Genomic DNA, 14,956 nt, shown 5'->3' with positions numbered 1-14,956 from the left:
TCTATTAGGGGAATTCGTTTCATTTTTTTTGTTCCACCAAAAATATTTCACCTAGTATACTCATAATGTTTCACTATGTATAGATCGAATGTTGCAATGAACTGAAACATTCTTTTGCAACAAATCATCCACATATTTTGGAAACCCTCTATTAGGGGAATTCGTTTCATTTTTTGTTGCACCAAAAATATTTCACCTAGTGTACTCACAATGTTTCATTTTTTTGTTCCACCAGACATGTTTCACCTAGCATACTCATAATGTTTCACTATGTATAGATCAAATGTTGCAGTGAACTTAAACATTCTTTCGCTATTTGCTGAAACATTGTTTTTATATAAGGTGAAACAACGCTCGATTTAAACGATTAAAATATTTTCGATCTACTTAGTGAAACAATTTCGATATACTTGATGAAGCATCGTGCAATATTTAAAAATAATTCAATAATAAGCTAAAAAAATTCGTCGGAATATATCCATATGTGGTCTTGTTTTAAAGATTTAATTGCAACGAATTTAATGGTGTAATCGCACCATAATTTGGATAAATAATTTAAGAGAAAAAATAATATACATGCACCCTGAGGATCTTGTTCCATCCTGTGCGTAGGTGCATGCATTGACCGCTGGCGGAGGCTGGGTGGGCGCCCGATTTCTGTGTAAAAAATCGGGCGCCCGATCCGTACGTGCTTCCTAAAAACCCTTCCCCTGCTATTTGAAGTTGGAGGCACGCATAAAAATAGGCGAACGTATTAACTTTGCCATTCATAAAACTTATATCATATCTCTAGAAACTACGGAGTGCTAAAAAATTCATATAAAATTTATGTAGGGTGCATATCCATTATATACGCCATGTGGTATCCTACAAATGCTCCTAAACTGCCACGTGACACTCTAATAAATAATTGTTGATTTTCATTGAATTTGTGGACCAATTATTTACGACCATTAGATTTATTTTTAAAAAACTTCACCTCCTAACCTCAGCCCCACCAAGCATCTTGCTAGGTACATACGTACGTTATATATGTAAAGTTACGTACACGTACTATACGTTCCCCTTTTCCTTTGATTCCCTCCCTTCTCTTTTCCATCAGTTCCTTCTCCTTTTTTAATGCTTTATTATTTAGAAAGAAAAGAATATATTAAAAAATTAAGTAACTACGATATATAAGTCATACAGTTACTTTTTATCCGTTGATTACTTTTTAGATTGGTGGTGACTAAATTCTCTGCTAATAAATACCAAATTTCACTGTAAATGAACTTTGAAAACAAATATATTACTTTTGAGCTACATTTTCTAACTTTTGTATGCATTTCAAACACTTCGAGAGATATGAAAAACAATAATAAGGTAGATTTTATCATCCTACATAACTTCATAATAATTAAATTATATTAGACCTACAGTCTTAAAAGTAAAATGAACCGTTCCCAAAATATATTGGCTAGAAACTTAAAAATCAATGAACCTACTAATTAAGCAAACTCACAACTACATTAAAATTAGAAACTACATTATATGAAGATATAGTGGTAATTTTATGATTCATTAAACTTCTTTGAAACTCTCTCGAACTGCCACATGGTACTCTAATTAATAATTAAATTAGAGACAATTTAAAAAAATCTAAGGAAAAAGCAAAATATATATCCGTTAATTTTTACTTAAATCCGTGGGTCAATGTTCTGAACCATTAGGTTACATTGAAATTAAATCAAACCGAAAACTATGGTCCCACCTCTTCTCCTCCCCTATAGTCCCACGTAGGTAAGCAGCCATGCCCAATATTAGTTGAAGATCGGTTCCTTTAAAATTCTAAATATCAGATTATATCTTTATGTTCCGATTCCCAGATAATCTTTAGGTACATATAAGATATTCCAAAAATCAAGTTAGTTACGTGTATACATACACCTCGGCACGTGATACAGGAAAAATTAAACGATCGATTTGGCATCTCAGTTAGCGATTGCGGCGTCAGCACATCTTCAGCACTCAACACCCCGGTCGGGTATTGGTGCGCACCTGAACAACACAATCATGTTTCTGATTTGGTCCCGGATTCGGAGTCCCGGTTTGCAACCTAGGATGATTCTAAACTAGGACTGTCGGTAATATGGGCCTGGGGGTACGCACAGTAAAGTAGAGTATCCTTCCCGTCTAGCCACGTGGCCACGCGGCCCCGCCTTCCCCCGCTCCTTGGATAGCGCTGAGATGGCCAGGGGGCCTCGGGGTGCCATGTCACACCCCTTGGGCTCTCGGGGCGCGTTGCCCCGAGGCCCTCGCCCGGCCACCACGTGGCGGGGAGAGTAGGCGGAGCAGGAGGCACTGCTCCACGCCTTCAATGCGCAGCGCCCCAACCGTCCCGCGCCGCATTTAATGTGGTGTGGACGGGCGTGTGGTGCCGCCCGATTGACCCATGTCAATCGAGCCTGACCGGTCTGTGACCGGTCGCAGACGATGAGACGGGCGGCAGTGCCCCCACGTCCGCTCTGTGTCAGGCGGAGTGGGGGCAGGTATGTCCCGTCCCATCAAAACGTTCCCAGGAGCGCCCTCCGCGCGTGATGAGCCATCAAAGTCTCCATGCATTTAAGAGGGAATGACAAGGATGTCCCATGTGTCAGGCGGAGGACGGTGCTGGGCCCCACCTAGGGGCAGACAACCACCTTGCTTCCGGTTGAAGGCATGGATAGTCACCTGACCTGAGTCAGGTGGGCCTCCCTATGGTGGAGGTGTAGGTAGGAATGGTGCATGTGGTATCCCCTTGGACTATAAAAGGAGGACCTTACCCATAGAGAGAAGTGACGACTTTTGGATTGCCTGAGCTCTAGAGGAAGAAGTGGAAGATTTCCCTCAGGAGCTCAAGGATGCTTGTAAGATTCCCATCATAATCCCACGTACAGAAGTAGGTTATTACGCTTCCTAGCGGCCCGAACCTGTATAATCTCTTGCCTCTCATACGCCTTAAACAAGCAATCTAGTGAACAAACCCTAGGTGAAAGAACGCTCTTGATCATCGCGCCTTATCCCCTGGCCGAACTCACAAAGGGGGGGTCTCACGACCACCCTCTAGACAGGGAGAATTGAGGGTTTCTCCACCAGTGGCTGCTCGGGGGAGATGGCCCCTGGAGAGGAAGTGGGGGTTCACTCCTAGGAAGGCACATTCATGATATCAGTGAATGTTTAGTATTCTTAATTGATCAGCTCTACAAATGCTATTGCAGTGAATGCACTGCAGATAATTTGTTGTTGGATGTGTTGTTGATGTTTTGATCAAAACTAAAACAGCAGTAGATGTTGGTGGGTCAAAAAACGGAGCACATGATTAGTTAAGTATTAATTACTATGAACTTAAAAATAGGTTTTTTTAATAACCCGTCCAAGATAGTGCTGCGTTTCGATTGATATAGCAGAAAAAAAATACAAGTCTATAGTTTTGGGAGACTATAGTCAGGAAAGGAAAAAGACAACTTTACCAAGCGTCTACGTCTGATCCTGCTGCTGAAAAACAAAACAAGCGCACGACACCCCTAAGAAATAGCTCTTCTGAACGATGCCTCCAAGGAGCGCCATCGCCACCCGTCCTAGAGAACCAGGATGTGATTTTCACCTAAAGAAATCATTGGGAGAGGAGAAAAAACACAAGAATACCCCAAGGGGAATACAGCGCCAGCAGGCGTCGTTGTTGCTGGCCCGAAGGCTTGGCCAGATTAAATGAATTTAATCTGATAAATTGCCCGTTGTATTACTTACATCTGATAAATGAATTTATCAGACAAATTAATTTTCATCTGATGAATTGCCCGTTGTATTACTTAGAATGCAATTCCATGACGGTGCAAGGGCCAGCAAACTAGTAGTGTATGTAAACCCAACAAGGGTTTGCAGGACGGAACACACTGTTAAACTTCGTGCGGATGCTCCGGAGCTAATAGATTAAAATCCGGAGGAAAGAAAAAAATTCAACAAGAATTTGCACAAGCAAAAGAGGATCAGGTAGCAATGTACTTGGGGAAAGCAATGCTCACGCAGCAAGACAAGAATGTCATAAAGGTCCCTTAGGCTCTGAAGTACGCATCTCTTCCATTCTACTGTTTTTTTTTACTCTAATATCACCTATAGGCTATAATTAACATATCTTCTTTGCAGCGGCCACTATATATTATTTCTGGTATATCCGAGAGACCACTTGGTCGTAGTGCTTGATCCGGCACACTACAAGGAGAAGACATACATGGAGTTCACTGCTTTCTTGAATTTGTAAGTACTATCATATACACCCGCACGAATAACTATTGGGTTAATTGGATCCATAGAGCACACAGGTTTTACGCAGACCATAACGGTCCAGTCAAGAATGCCGATAAGAAAAAGCTTCTCGTGAAGACACGCTGGTCAGTAATAACATGTCCGCTATAGTAACATTTGTTGTACTTGTTACTTTCAAATATTGACTTATCAGTTTTTTTGTATACAGTGTTTCAAGCAACCACTGAGCACTAACTTGTGTGGGTACTACTGATGTGACCATCAAGTATATACATACATCCAAGCACGAGAAATATAAAACATGGCCAAAGAATACATCGAGTGAATGGAGGATCTACAAGATATTAAAGTCCAATGAGTTTTGGAATCCAGTTCGGCCTCCGGAGATAGCACTGACTTCAAACGGACCTAGCACCTTCATGCCAACTCCGATTTGGGTGATCTTGGACTTCTTGGAAATCTTATCTCGCTACCGTTCAAACGCATCCAGTCTCATGTCCAAATTCATCTTGAGTCAACGGGAATCGCCAAAACAAGACAGTGCTATTGCTAAAACCGAACTTGGGCCTTGGGCCTTGTAATAGACTAGGCCCATCTCGGAAGTGTCTCCCTCCACCTCCACGAATTAGCACTTAACCCTAGCTTTATTTTCCTCTATAAATAGCTTCGTACATCCTCAAAAACAATTGGGTTTTGCTTAGTTGAATTTTGCCATGTGCCATTCACCTTGTCTCTAGTCCTCGCTCGAATAGTCGGCGACTATAGATTCAGAGCCCCCAATAGTTGGTGTGTTAATTTGCCGGATCGATTAGATCCACCACTTTAATCGCAACTATTCATTTATGCTTAATCACCTATTCGTAATATGTAATATTTAGATTGCATCTTATCTTGGTTTTGCAGTGTTCTCTCGTTTGCATTGCAGGGATCATCAACCGCGTGTCATGGTTGGTACGACATCATTTGTGGTGTAGCGATTGCACGGCGTCCTGGACGTGTTCTGGTTGGTAGCCACATCGAAAACGTCGCACTTGATCAAAGCGAGAGTTATCCCACTCACCAGAATATCGGGCCACGAGAGAGAGCGTGATCAGTTGGTATCAGAGCATCAGTTGCCTGGTAAGGATTTTAGTTTGCAATTATATTTCTTCTACCCATCGCTACTATATAGCCACACCATTTTTTTTCCCATCGCCAAACATTAGTTTTGAGCCACGCAATTTCATTCAGTTTTTGTTTTATTGAGTTTTTTTTTTGCTTTATTGAGTTTTGGTCCACTGTCGTGTCAAATGCTGGTTCTAGCTATAGATTAACCTTGGTTTGATTAATCATTGTCACGTCGGTCTAGAGTGTTGAGGCCATCGTCTTGTTCGGCCAGTGTTATGTGTTGTAGCAGATCCGGTTGAGAAGGAAAGTTTATGAATTTCGGTTTTACCCCGAGATATCTTTCCTTTGCATGTGTACCAGATTAATAGAAAAATCTTCGTGAGCTGCTCACACAAGGAAATCCAGTAGCCAATATTTACTTGATCCAATCCAAAACCGGGATATTATATTTTTCCGTGCACGCACGCATGTGGTTTCATTCAGGTGTGATTTCCTTTGACCACACATGCAGCACTTGACCACGCATGCATAGCAGATAGCTATTCCCATTAATTTTTTTTTCGTCAGGAGTTTAACCGGCTGTTAGCTTTCCTGTGCAGAGCCACCACTTGATAAAAAAAAAAGAAAAGAAATAGAAAAAGGCAGAAGGTGCGAAAAAAAAAGCCGCACCAAGAAAAATCAATAAAAGAGAAAAAAAAGAGAAATAAAAAGAAATAAAAAATAAGAAAAAAAAGTGTGGCATTTTTTTTGTTGGATTTCTTGGGAGAGCTGTGTAATAAATTGAGTTGTTTCTAGTCCGAGTGTTGATCATTTGCTTGCTTGAGCTAGGATTGAGTTTAGGCTACGCCAGCAATTTTGACTAGTACTTGGACTATGATTTAATTTTGTATATTTGTTTGATTTTTGCTATTCCTTGTGATATAGTTAAGCCTACCAAGATCCATATACTACTAACCTTTACAGGTCTGACTTTGCAATCGCTCCACTCATCCAGCGTGTCATTGTACCACAAACCAGCCATGGTGATTGACCTGTTTTGCATTAGTTGAGAACATTATAAGAACTTGGTATATGCTGTAGTGCTGAGCGACATGCAACCCCACAAGCAAACGGTTGTTGTTAATAAGAAGTTATATGCATATGCTTGTTTTTCTTGTTTGTTACTGAAAATGACAGGAGTGTACAAAGAGAACGGGATGGAACATATAAAACAATGGCTTTCACATCAAGAAGAGGTACATAATGAAGTTTATGAAAATAAGATATCGTTGCCTTCATTTGTTGGTAAGTTTAATCCTCGGGACTATGTTGATTGGGAGTTAGTAGTGGAAGATGAACTTGAATATTATGAATGGTCCGAGGAACAAAAGATTAAGGCAGCAATAAGTTCTTTTAGTTCTTTTGCATCTCTTTGGTGGAGGGATATTTGTCTTGTCGATAATAAACCAGGTTCTTGGAATGACTTAAATACAATGATGAGAGCTAGATTTATACCCGGTTATTATATTCATGATTTACAAAAGAAAATGCAAAATTTGAAACAAGGGAATAGAATCGTGAGAGAGTACCACCGGGAGTTTAAAATTTGTATATTGTATGGTGGTATAGAGGAGTCTAGAGGAGATACAATTAAAAGATTTTTACATGGGCTTGATTTAAAAATTCAGCATAGGCTTGAAAATAAAACATATTGCCATCTTTTTCAGTTACTTCTGCTTGCTTGCGATATTAAAAGTCAGATTGAAAATGAAACAAAAATGCCTATGATACATGAGAATATTCATATGCCTTCTATTGTATCTAACATCGTGCAGGAAGGTAAAAACAATTTTGAAGAAAAAAAGAATGAATCACCTAAATTAGGTCAAGAGAGCATTTCAGGTAATTTAACTGATGGTCGACTGGACCAAGGTAAGAAAGATTGTGATATGCTACAATTGTCCACTAATTATGCTATGTTAGAGCAATCTCTAGTGAAACAGATTTCTAATTTGCCTTTATCACAAGCTAAAAATTCAGATTGTGTTGATATTAATAATGCTTGTAATGAGGAAGAGTTGTGCAATGCTTCACTTATATACATGCCACAACTAGTGAAAGAACATGTTACTTCTATTTCTGAATATTTGGTTTCCACTCAAAATAAACGTGTCTATGTTATTGCTGATGACCAAGAAGAGCTGAAATTATTGTTTTCTTTATGTACTTTGGGTTATATTGAATTTGATGTTCTTTGTGATCTAAATACCTTAGAGAAGAAAATTTATGATTTTCCATGTTATTCTTGGAACAATTATCATGTCATTGGTAGATATAATAATAGAGGATGTTATATGGTGCACCGTGTTTATATATGTTTAGATATGAATCATCCTTTAAATATAGAAAAATATGAGAAACCAAATGGATGGTACAACGTTGATGCTATTGGGATAAATTCACCTAACGTTGTTTTAAAGATCAATGACAATATTCAAGAAGGGAAGTGTTGTGCACTGTTAAATTCAGAGGTGAGTTGGTTTCCTCATGATGTAAATTAGATTTATAAGGAACAAATGATTCTGCACAATGATTGCTTGTTTGCTATTTTTTCAGTTGATCTCTCCTATGATGACAATTGCAACAAGAAACCGATGACGGTTTCCAAGCAAGAAGGGGAGGATGATGTGACCATCAAGTATATGCATACATCCAAGCACAAGAAATATAAGACATGGCCAAAGAATACATCGACTGAATGGAGGATCTACAAGATATTAAAATCCAATGAGTTTTGGAATCCAGTTCGGCCTCCGGAGATAGCACTGACTTCAAACGGACCTAGCACCTTCATGCCAACTCCGATTTGGGTGATCTTGGACTTCTTGGAAATCTTATCTCGCTACCATTCAAACGCATCCAGTCTCATGTCCAAATTCATCTTGAGTCAATGAGAATCGCCAAAACAAGACAGTGCTGTTGCTGAAACCGAACTTGGGCCTTGGGCCTTATAATAGACTAGGCCCATCTCGGAAGTGTCTCCCTCCACCTCCACGAATTAGCACTTAACCCTAGCTTTATTTTCCTCTATAAATAGCTTCGTATATCCTCAAAAACAATTGGGTTTTGTTTAGTTGAATTTTGCCATGTGCCATTCACCTTGTCTCTAGTCCTCGCTCGATTAGTCGGCGACTATAGATTCAGAGCCCCCAATAGTTGGTGTGTTGATTTGCAGGGTCGATTAGATCTACCACTTCAATCACAAATATTCATTTGTGCTTAATCACCTATTCGCAATATTTAGATTGCATCTTATCTTGTTCTTGCAGTATTCTCTAGTTTGCATTGCAGGGATCATCAACCGCGCGTCACGGTTGGTACGACATCGTTTGTGGTGTTAGAATAATTGGGCTAGGCCCGATTTATTCTATTAAATCTCAAAGGCCCATAATAAGTGTTAAGGATAATAATACCACCTCAGGAATTAAGCGAGGAGTATCTCAACTTAAATAGGGAGTTATTGGAGGCTCCCTGTTGACCGGTTGAGGTGGGAATCGTAAAGCCACACGCGGGCGCGCGCCGAGCCGAGCCGGCCGGGCTGGGGCCAGGGCCAGGCGTGGCGTGCGTTGCGTCGCGTCTGCCTCTATCCTTTTTGCAACCACGATCCCACGATTGCCTCCGTAACAGCGCGTGCACGATCCCACGACGCGCATGCGGCAACTGGCGGATATCACTCCTGCTATATAAGGAGGCCGCTAGTCCGATCAAAACCTCTCGCTTGCTTTCTCTCGCTGGTGTTCTTCCTCCTCCGCGCGCCTGTGCTGCCTCTTTTCTGCTTCCTTGCTTCTGATCGCTAGCGCGCACGAGAGATCGGAAGGAGCAGGGCCTTCGGAACCACACCTTCGCCTGAGATCTGCACCGGGTAGGCGGGTGATCAGGTTTTTGGGGAGTGCTTCTGCACGACTGCTCTCGACTTCTGCTCTGTTCGTCATCGTCTCGTCGTCCACCATGTCTGCACCTGGAGCCGCTGGCGCCGTCTCTAGAGATGGCGCGCTTGGAGCCGGAGCCGCCGTCGGCGCCGCTGCCGCCGTCTCTGGAGATGGCGCGCCGGGAGCCAGAGCCGCTGCGAACGTCAACATCGACGGAGGCAGTTCTGCCTCACAATCCAGCGGAGGGCCATTCTCGGGGTATGTCTTTCTCCTACTGTTAACTCATTCTTTGATACCTCTGTTTGTCCTATTAGTCGCAATTCTATTGCGTTCTTGGTATGTTCATGATGCTTATTATACGTTAAGCATGCTCCTGGTTATGCTACATTTTATCACTAGATCACCCCTACATTGTTCATGCCATGATTATTGTCTTAACATTTTAGATTAAAATATGCCGATATATGACTATATTTCCAACAATCCAAAAACCTGATAGGTCATTTTCGGTAGTTGGCTTTGCTGCTGCACTGGAACCACATGCATTTGATGGTTCTAACTATAAGAGGTGGAAAGCACGTGCACTATTGTGGTTGACAGCGATACAATGCTTCTATGTTTCACGGGGCAAACGAAGTGAACCACCTCTCTCTCCCGAGGAAGAGGCTAAGTTCGAGACTTCGGATTGCCTGTTCCATGGAGCATTGATCAGTGTACTCGCTGACAACATAGTGGACGAGTACATGCACATGCCTTCCGGGAAGGACATGTGGGATGCACTTGAGGCCAAGTTCAGAGTTTCCGACGCCGGCAGTGAGCTGTATGTCATGGAGCAGTTCTATGACTACAAGATGGTCGATGACCGTTCTGTAGTAGAACAAGCTCATGAGATTCAGATGCTGGCTAAGGAACTTGAGAACAACAACTGTGAGTTGCCGGACAAGTTTGTGGCGGGTGGCATTATTGCCAAATTGCCACCTTCTTGATCGGACTTTGCCACTTCTCTAAAGCACAAGAGACAAGAGTTCAGTGTTTCTGATCTCATTGGCTCTTTGGGTGTTGAGGAGAAGGCGAGGGCAAAGGACAATCGGGGCAAAAAGTTTGAGGGAGGTTCTTGTGCCAATATGGTACAGAAGAAGAACCCTCATGCATCCCACAACAATAAGAAAGTCAAGCCTGATGTCAAATCCAAGGCTACAACCAATTTTAAGAAGAAAGGCAAGAGAAAGGCAAAGGGAGACTACTTTGTGTGTGGCAAGTCTGGGCATTGGGCCAAGGACTGTCCTGAGCGCAAAGACAGGAAGTCTGCCAACATGGTTATTAGCGAGGGCGGAGGAACATCGGGGTACTGATTGGTGGGTTGATACTGGTGCTAATATTCATGTATATGCTGACATTTCTCTGTTTTCTTCTTATCAGGTCGGGAGAGGTTCCTCCTTGTTGATGGGAAACGGGTCGCTTGCGGCTGTTCATGGTGTTGGTACGGTCGATCTAAAGTTTACTTCGGGAAAGACCGTGCATCTGAAGAACGTGCAGCATGTCCCTTCAATAAAGAAGAATCTTGTTAGCGGCACTCTATTGTGTAGAGAAGGTTTTTAGACTTGTGTTTGAATCCAATAAATGTGTCATATCTAAATATGGAACTTTTGTTGGAAAAGGTTATGACAGCGGAGGCTTGTTCCGCTTTTCTTTGGATGACATGTGTAATAATCATAATGTTGTGAACCATATAAGCAAGAATGATGAGTCTAATGTGTGGCATTCACGACTCTGTCATGTGAATTTCGGTTATATGACGCGTTTAGCTAACATGAGTTTAATTCCAAAATTCACTTTGGTCAAAGGTTCTAAGTGCCATAGTTGTGTTCAATCGAAACAACCTCGCAAGCCTCACAAGGCATCTGAGGCGAGGAATTTGGCACCTATAGAACTTGTTCATTCCGATTTGTGCGAAATGAACGGCGTGTTGACTAAAGGGGGAAAGATATATTTCATGACACTGATAGATGATTGCACTAGATTTTGTTATGTGTATCTATTGAAAACAAAGGATGAAGCATTGCATTACTTTAAGACCTATAAAGCTGAGGTAGAAAACCAACTTGAAAGGAAAATCAAACGGTTGAGGTCTGATAGAGGTGGGGAGTATTTTTCCAATGAATTTGCATCCTTTTGCGAAGAGTTTGGAATTATTCATGAGAGGACGCCTCCCTATTCACCCCAATCAAATGGGGTGGCCGAAAGAAAGAACCGCACTCTAACTGAGATGGTGAATGCCATGTTAGACACTGCGGGGCTTTCCAAGGAATGGTGGGGTGAGGCAGTTTTGACTGCGTGTCATGTCCTGAATAAAATTCCAACGAAGCATAAGGAAGTGACACTATTCGAGGAATGGGAAAGGAAGAAATTAAATCTCTCATACCTACGAACATGGGGCTGGTTGGCCAAGGTAAGTGTACCCATAGCCAAAAAATGAAAACTTGGACCAAATACTGTTGATTGTGTGTTCCTTGGTTATGCTATTCACAATGTGGGTTATAGATTCTTAATAGTAAATTCTGGAGTACTCGACATGCGTGTTGGTACAATTATTGAGTCCAGAGATGCTATATTCTTTGAGAATGAATTTCCCATGAAACATACACCTAGCACTTCTAGTCAAGAAACTGTCATGCCCCATGAGCACTTTGCACCGATAGAACATAATGATCAAATGCCTGAGGGAAATCCTGAGGAGCACAACATTGTAGATACTCATAAGAGTAAGCAACAAAGGGTTGCAAAATCCTTTGGAGATGACTACATTGTATACCTCGTGGATGACACCCCAAGAACCATAGAAGAGGCATATTCATCTCCTGACGCTGACTACTGGAAGGAAGCAGTACGCAGTGAGATGGACTCGATTATGTCTAATGGTACTTGGGAAGTCGTTGACTGTCCATATGGGTGCAAGCCTGTAGGATGCAAATGGGTTTTCAAGAAAAAGCTTAGGCCTGATGGTACAATTGAAAAGTACAAGGCAAGGCTTGTGGCCAAGGGTTATACCCAAAAGGAAGACGAGGAATTTTTCGACACATACTCACCAGTTGCTCGCTTGACCACGATTCGAGTACTACTTGCTCTGGCAGCCTCTCATGGTCTTCTTGTCCATCAGATGGACGTTAAGACAGCTTTCCTAAACGGAGAGCTGGAGGAGGAGATCTATATGGATCAACAAGACAGGTATGTACTAGAAGGTCAGGAGGGAATAGTGTGTAAACTATTGAAATCCTTGTATGGCCTTATGCAAGCACCTAAGCAATGGCATGAGAAGTTTAACACCACACTTACATCTGCTGGCTTTGTTGTGAACGAAGCTGACAAATGTGTGTACTATCGCTATGGTGGGGGAGAAGGAGTAATCTTGTGCTTATATGTCGATGACATATTGATCTTTGGGACCAGCCTCAATGTGATTGAGGAGGTCAAGAATTTTCTGTCCAAGAGTTTTGAAATGAAGGATTTGGGAGAGGCTGATGTTATTCTTAACATTAAGCTACTAAGAGGAGATGAGGGTGGGATTACACTTGTGCAATCCCACTATGTGGACAAGGTTTTGAGTCGCTTTGGATATAGTGACTGCAAGCCAGCTCCTACTCCTTATGATCCCAGCGTGCTATTAAGGAAAAACCGAAGAATAGCAAGGGATCAACTAAGATACTCTCAAATCATTGGTTTATTGATGTACTTGTCTAGTGCAACGAGGCCTGACATCTCATTTGCTGTAAGCAAGCTGAGCGGATTTGTCTCAAATTCGGGAGATGATCATTGGCAGGCTCTGGAAAGAGTAATGCGCTATCTAAAGGGCACTATGAGCTATGGAATTCACTATACCAGGTATCCAAAAGTACTAGAAGGGTATAGTGACTCAAACTGGATATTTGATGCTAATGAGATAAAAGCCACAAGTGGATTTGTGTTCACACTTGGAGGTGGCGCTGTTTCCTGGAAGCCTTGCAAGCAGACCATCTTAACGAGGTCAACAATAGAAGCAGAACTTACAGCACTAGATACTGCGACAGTTGAGGCCGAGTAGCTTCGTGAACTCCTGATGGATTTGCCGGTGGTTGAAAAACCAGTGCCAGCTATCCTAATGAACTGTGATAATCAAACAGTGATTATTAAAGTGAACAATTCAAAGGACAACATGAAGTCATCTAGGCATATCAAGAGAAGACTGAAATCTGTCAGAAAGCAGAAAAACTCCGGAGTGATAGCATTGGACTATGTCCAAACGGCTAGAAATCTGGCAGATCAGTTTACCAATGGGCTACCACGTAATGTGATAGACAGTGCATCGAGGGAAATGGGCTTGATACCCACCTAAGGTTGCACAATAGTGGAAACCTGTCCATTGTAATCGGAGATCCCGTGAATTTGGATGGCGAAACAAACTATTGTGTGACTGAGAGAAGAGACCCTTGAAAAGGCTCATTTTCATGATGTACTTCTCTTCTTTTCTGCATGGTAGGATGGCTCATGCCTTAATGTGATTCGAGTGGCTTTTCTAAGCAAAGATGTTGACCTGTAGAACATCTCAGAAGGAACACACCTATATGAGTTTGACTGCTAGTCATAGTCTATGAGATTTGGGCGATCTCTAGATACTCATGAAAAGGCCTGGAGTTTGACTTATATGCTCCAAACAGAGGGGATGCGAATGGCAGCCCAGTACCAGTAAAGGGTTTGAGTGAAACCTGATCACACAAGACTGACAATTCAAGACATAGTCCATTGTTCAGTTGTGGTCTGATGTAGCTCATTTCCTAGGTGGAAGTTCAACTTAACAGTCTCCACCAAAACACTGGTATATCAAACAGGCACAACCTTGAGAACATTTCTTATGAGCATTGAAATTTTGTGGGGATTGTTAGAATAATTGGGCTAGGCCCGATTTATTCTATTAAATCTCAAAGGCCCATAATAAGTGTTAAGGATAATAATACCACCTCAGGAATTAAGCGAGGAGTATCTCAACTTAAATAGGGAGTTATTGAAGGCTACCTGTTGACCGGTTGGGGTGGGGAATCGGAAAGCCACGCGCGCGCGCCGAGCCGGGGCGAGGGCGAGGGCGTGGGCGTGGGCGAGGTGTGGCGTGTGTCGCGTCTGCCTCTATCCTTTTTGCAGCCACGATCCCACAATCCAACGATTTCCTCCGTAACGGCGCGTGCACGATCCCACGACGCGCATGCGGCAACTGGCGGATATCACTCCTGCTATATAAGGAGGCCGCTAGTCCGATCAGAACCTCTCGCTTGCTTTCTCTCGCTGGTGTTCTTCCTCCTCCGCGCGCCTGTGCTGCCTCTTTTCTGCTTCCTTGCTTCTGATCGCTAGCGCGCACGAGAGATCGGAAGGAGCAGGGCCTTCAGAACCACACCTTCGCCTGAGATCTGCACCGGGTAGGCGGGTGATCAGGTTTTTGGGGAGTGCTTCTGCACGACTGCTCTCGACTTTTGCTCTGTTCGTTGTCGTCTCGGTGTCCACCATGTCTGCACCTGGAGCCGCTGGCGCCGTCTCTAGAGATGGCGCGCCTGGAGCCGGAGCTGCTGCGGCCGTATCTGGAGATGGCGTGTCGAGAGCCAGAGCCGCTGCGAACGTCAACATCAACAGAGGCAGTT

This window comes from Oryza glaberrima, chromosome 7 (assembly GCF_000147395.1).
Source record: "Oryza glaberrima chromosome 7, OglaRS2, whole genome shotgun sequence".
Lineage (NCBI taxonomy): Eukaryota > Viridiplantae > Streptophyta > Magnoliopsida > Poales > Poaceae > Oryza > Oryza glaberrima.
The sequence above is the reverse complement of the archived record's forward strand: the minus strand, read 5'-3'. Positions refer to the sequence as shown.